Below are 6305 nucleotides of genomic sequence, written 5' to 3' on the forward strand. Positions count from 1 at the left end.
TAGAATGAACTACCGGTGTCAGGACTATATCTTGTGAAAGGATGAAATAGTATGAATACATTAATCAATATAACGTTTTCAATGAAAATATATCAACCATTATTTGAATATGTTGGTAAGACGTTGTATAAAAGTGATAATGCCTTGAACCAGTGTTTGAAGGATATATTGGTATGGTTTGCCGGCCCTGGACTTAATCTCGGGCTTAACAACACCTGAGCAAATATATCCTCCGAACACCGGCTTCTCGGGCATTATCACTTAATTAGAACCAACCCGCTCCATCCACTCAATGCGTAATGAATGATGCACGAACCACACAAAATAGGTGACTCATGTGGAGTTAGTTGCTCGTGTTTGCCAGATTGCATTGAGGTCAAATGACAACATTTCATGGTAGCCCTATAGCATCTATAAAGGGTTTGTAAAGGATTTTTAGGCCTATGTAGAAAATTAAATGTTAATATTTTACTAAGAAATGCTTTAAAACACAATAATAATAGGCCTAATGTGATCTAATTTCACCGTTTTCATACGATTCAGAAGAGTTAGGCCCCAATGACCAAAAAAGGTTTAATGTCAGCCAACCATGACTAAATATAATTAAGTAAACAGATATGATCAGAGTTAAGAAATTGTCATTTTTTACATGTAATCTGAATACAAAAAAACTGTAACTCTAATCTGTTACGTACGCCAAAATATTGTAATCAGATTACAGATACCTAATAGAAACAGATTGTGTTTAGAAAGTAACCTACAGGCCCATACCATGCTTTTTAATAGTTAGAAACTGAAAAACACATGGGTAAAAAAGCAAAGACTTAGCATTGGACAATGATCATCCACCTTGCAGATTGTAACTGTAATTGCAGAGTCCTAGTGGATTTAATCTTTGCCAGATCAATAGAAACACTGCTCCAACCAGGCTCCACAACCACCACAACAACTCTTGAGTCATCGAGGCTGACCGAAGAAGAGCCTTCAAAGGAGTTTGTGTTTCACTTCGTCTTATGCTGCCCTATCTATCTCCATCATTATCGCATATCAGATGTTAGGGCATGCATGATGGCAGAGAAAAACAAAAAGCCCATAAAACCTGTCCAGACTTATCTATCTAGCTCTCTGGCTGTAACACAAATAAGACGCATAGAGAGGTGATTATTGCCTGAGATTATAATGTAAATTGAACGGCTACGGATAGAAAAGAGCAGATGCTCTGAGCTTTCCTCCCAAGACCAAGACACTACTACTACTATTCCTGTAACAGATTTACTGTAACAGTTTACTACTATTCCACTTGAACACAGTACCAAGAAAAGAGACAGCACTGCTCTACTCTGTCCAGTGTCCACGGCTGCCATCATCATGTCCAAGCTCATCTGTGTGGCTCTCCTACTGGTCTTTCTGGCCTCCATTTGGTGCCACAACACAGGTGAATATGCAGAATACTTTATGTGGGTTTACAATATAGGTGATATCAGCTTCATGTCACACTTGAACAGTGGTGTAAAGTACTTAAGTTAAACTACTTTAAAGTACAACTTAAGTAGTTGTAATGGGTAGCTGTACTTTACTATTTATAATTTTGACAACTTTTACTTCACTACATTCTTAAAGAAAATAAGGTCCTTTTTACTCCATACATTTTCCCTGACACCTAAAGTATTAGTTATATTTTGAATGCTTAGCAGGACAGGAAAATGGTCCAATTCACGCACTTATCATGAGAACATCCCTGGTCATCCCTACTGCCTCTGATCTGACGGACTCACTAAACACACAGGCTTCGTTTGTCAATTATATCTGAGTGTTGGAGTGTGCCCCTGGCTATCTGTTTGTTTTTTTAAAGTGGTGCTGTCTGGTTTGCTTAATATAAGGAATTTGAAATTATTTATACTTTTACTTTTGATACTTAAGTATATTTGAGCAATTCCATTAACTTTTGATTACTTAAGTATATTTAAAATCAAATACTTTTAGACTTCTACTCAAGTAGTATTTTACTGGGTGACTTTCACTTTTACTTGAGTCATTCTCTATTAAAGTATCTTTACTTTTACTCAATTATGACAATTGGGATTTTTTTCCAGCAGTGCACTTGAATTAAACAACAAAGTATTTGTTGTCTGCATATAGTCAATTCTGTACAGATAGATGTATCATGCCTGAACACTACTAGGTCAATGACTAACAGATCTTTTACAGTTAAATGCACCTTTTGAATGGACTGTTGTTTTCTCAAGGGTTACTCAGTAATGAATTGTTGCAGTAGTTCAACATTTATGACAAAATGGGACCAACTCTTCCTCCACTCTGTGTATAGTCTATTCTACCAAATGGTCTGTGAGGGACGTGCTCCGTAAGTGTCGGTGCAAAGGTGAGCATGCCTATTTAGTAAGTGCTAAATGATAAATGCCAATGGTAACAGATTCATTGTATTTGTTGACTATAAAGCAATTACTGTAAGTTAACACCACTGCCTAATTAAAAACTTTAACTCAAACTTAAACTTAATTCTGTACAGTCTCCTACAAAGGTTATCATCATCATCATCATCCTCACTTGCATACTTATGATGACTTATTGAATATGATATGAATATAAAGAGACGTGTGTCATTTAGAACTGTGGATTTCATTCTCTCTCCAGTTCTTCCCAATGGGAGAGAGATCTGCCGCAAGCCACTCTTTCCCAAAACCCCTGAGGAGACAAAGCAACTGATTAAATGCTTCTGCAGGAAATATAACTTGTATAGTGAGTATACTGTGTGTGTGTGTGTGTCTGTGTGTGTGTGTCTGTGTCTGTGTCTGTGTCTCTGTGTGTGTGTGTGTGTGTGCGTGCGTCTGTGTCTGTGTCTGTGTCTCTGTGTGTGTGTGTGTGTGCGTGCGTGCGTCTGTGTCTGTGTCTGTGTCTGTGTGTGTGCAGTTGTTTTTTGCTTTCTATAACTTTGTCTGCCTGTCTTTCTGTCTTTGTAGAACACAGTGCAAAGCTGAACTTGGAGAAATGTTCATTTATCTGGTCCAACCCCTTCTGAGGATGAGAGAGCAAGGGGGTGAACAAATGATTTTAAATCATTGTTACACCCGCATAATCAGTCTTTTAAACATGTCAATCAAATAAATAAATTATTTTTCTATATTATCAATTCACATGTTGTGTTTATATTCATTTTTGTGTATGTGTGTTGCGTTTTAGTCATAGTGTGAAAACATAATCACAACTTATTCAATCATGTTTTGCATGCAGAGCCCCTATACCATACAGATGAGTGCTTACAGTAGGTCTCACGGTGTCGGGTTGTCACACTCTAGAGCCTGTTTTATACCTGCAGTTAACAGTCCCTTCGTCCTGATCTTGACCTGAACTTGTCTGTTTAAACTTATGAGATGCGTATTTTAATCGTCTACACCTGTCTGAAAAAATTGGGCACAATAAGAATGTGGACAAGATCAACTAACTAAAAACAAACTAGGTTTACCTTTTTGTCTGTGGATTTACTCGTCAGAGTAGAGAAATACACTATTTTGTATGACTCCAGGTCAAAATTCAGGTAAAATAATGACCCAATCTCCAAGGATATGTACATTCATGTTTATTGTTTATTGACCTGCCCCCAAATTAATATAGTTGGTTCACAGTTGGTCTGATATTTTAACCTGCATGTCAGATTACAGACTCACAACATTGGACTTTGGCACTAGAGTTACTCTCTCTCACTCAATCACTCAATCACTCTCAAATCATTGTTGCATGAACAGGCCTTCATGGTCAAATTGCTGCGAAGAAAGCACCACTAGAGGACACAAATACTAAGAAGAGATGTGCTTGGGCCAAGAAACACGAGCAATGGACATTAGAAAGGTGGAAATCTGTCCTTTGGTCAGATTACATTTGAGATATTGGTTCCAACCGCTGTGTCTTTGTGAGACGCAGATTAGGTGAACAGATGATCTCTGCATTGGTCGTTCCCACCGTGAAGCATGGAGGAGTGATGGTGTGGGGGTGCTTTGCTGGTGACACTGTCAGTGATTTATTTAGAATTCAAGGCACACTTAATCAGCATGGTTACCACAGCATTCTGCAGCAAAACTCCATCCCATCTGGTTTGCGCTTAGTGGGACTATCATTTGTTTTTCAACAGGACAATAACCCAACACACCTCCAGGCTGTGTAAGGGCTATTTTACCAAGAAGGAGAGTGATTGAGTGCTGCATCAACTGTTGGAAAAGCATTTCTCATGAAGCTGGTTGAGGGAATGCCAAGAGTGTGCAAAGCTGTCATCAAGGCAAAGGGTGGCTACTTTGAAGAATCTCAAAGATATATTTTTATTTGTTTAACACTTTTTTGGTAACTACATGATTCCATATGTGTTATTTTATAGTTTTTATTTTGCAATGTAGAAAATAGTACAAATAAAGAAAAACTCTTGAATGAGTAGGTGTCTGAACTTTTGACTGGTACTGTGCATAAATTCCTTATATCATATGATGCTGTACTTACTATAAAGTCAGACACCTTTGGTCATTCTTAACACATACATAAAGGCTTAATGATATAAATACACATTTATTCATATTTAGGGAATTATTACTAACAGCTAAAACAAAAAAATATTGAAGATGTTTTAAACATACATTTCCTTTTATTTGTATTTTGTTTCAGCAATCACTGCCTCATTGCCTGCGTCCGTAATGGGTCTGTGGTGAAATGACCACCCCTCATCACCGTCAAACACTTCAGCGAGCAGGCCTTTCTAATCAACCTGGCCCAGGTATCCTGGAAGGATATGGACCTCATTCTGTCAGTAGAGGATGCCTGGTTATTCTTTAAAAGTGCTTTCCTCGCCATCTTAAATAAGCACGCCCCATTCCAAAAATGTAGAACCAGGAACAGATATAGCCCTTGGTTCACTCCAGGCCTGACTGCCCTTGACCAGCACAAACACATCCTGTGGTGTACTGCATTATCATCGAACAGCCCCCGCAATATGCAACTTTTCTGGGAAGTTAGGAACCAATATACACAGGCAGTTAGGAAAGCAAAGGCTAGCTTTTTCAAACAGAAATTTGCATCCTGTAGCACAAACTCCAAAAGGTTCTGGGACATTGTAAAGTCCATGGAGAATAAGAGCACCTCCTCCCAGCTGCCCACTGCACTGAGGCAAGGAAACACTGTCATCACCAATAAATCTGCGATAATTGAGAATTTCAATAAGCATTTTTCCACGGCTGGTCGTGCTTTACACCTGGCTACCCCTATCAACAGCCCTGCGCCCCCCACAGCAAATTGCCCAAGCCTCACCCATTTCTCCTTCACCCAAATGATGTTCTGTTAGAACTGCAAAATCTGGACCCCTACAAATCAGCTGGACTAGACAATCTGGACCCTCTCTTTCTAAAATTATCCGCCGAAATGGTTGCAACCCCTATTATTAGCCTGTTCAACTTCTCTTTCGTATCGTCTGAGATCCCCAAAGATTGGAAAGCTGCCGCTGCTTTGGGTTTTCAAACATGTTCCAAGTTCAAATAAATTCCACCAATGCAAACCACTGTATATGGAATACATATTATCTTAGATTAAGAACTATTCTGGGTGCTGTCACACCCTGATCGGTTTCACTTGTCTTGGTGCTTGTCTCAGGCCCCTCCAGGTGTCACCTATCTTCCCCATTATCCCCCTGTGTATTTATACCTGTGTTCTCTGTTTGTCTGTTGCCAGTTCATCTTGTCAGGTCTTACCAGCATGTGTTCCTGTCTTCCTGCCTTTTAAAGTTTCTGTTTCCTAGTTTCCCCGGTTCTGACCATTCTGCCTGCCTTGACCCAGAGTCTGTCTGTCGTGCAGTACCTGCATGACTCTGAACCGATTACAAACCTCTGCCTGCCCTGACCCCGAGCCTGCCTGCTGTTCTGTACCTCATTGACAATGCCCTGGATTACGGACCTCTGCCTGCCCTGACTTGTCTTTTGCCTGCTCCCTGTTTAGGTCCATTAACATCTGTGATTCTAGCTGTCTGCATCTGGGTCTTATCCTGAGTTCTGATAGTATGAACTGGCCATTACTGACCCAGCAGATTCAGACCAGCTCCACAATGCTGTCTCAGAGCAAGGAGCCACCATTGGAAGACATGAGGAGTTACTGCAATGCCTTATGGAGGGACTCCATACCCTGGTGGAACAACATGACCAGGCGTTCGATACATTGCTGGAGCAATTCAAGAGATTCTCTACAAGGTAGCAAGCCACATCAGTAATGCCCCAGACTCTCAGTAACCCTGCCACCAGTGGCGCTTCTTCCCAGCCTAC

General features: G+C 40.1%; 1 long non-coding RNA gene across 1 annotated transcript; it reads left to right on the plus strand.

The window, feature by feature from the left end:
* Positions 1-1102: 1102 nt before the first annotated feature.
* On the plus strand, positions 1103-3148 carry LOC124008806. Its single transcript, XR_006834167.1, has 4 exons — positions 1103-1435; positions 2327-2380; positions 2653-2757; positions 2979-3148. It is a non-coding gene; the product is annotated as an uncharacterized LOC124008806 (long non-coding RNA).
* The last annotated feature ends 3157 nt before the right edge of the window (positions 3149-6305 follow it).

The sequence above is a fragment of the Oncorhynchus gorbuscha genome, linkage group LG21, assembly GCF_021184085.1.
Source record: "Oncorhynchus gorbuscha isolate QuinsamMale2020 ecotype Even-year linkage group LG21, OgorEven_v1.0, whole genome shotgun sequence".
Classification (NCBI taxonomy): Eukaryota; Metazoa; Chordata; class Actinopteri; order Salmoniformes; family Salmonidae; genus Oncorhynchus; species Oncorhynchus gorbuscha.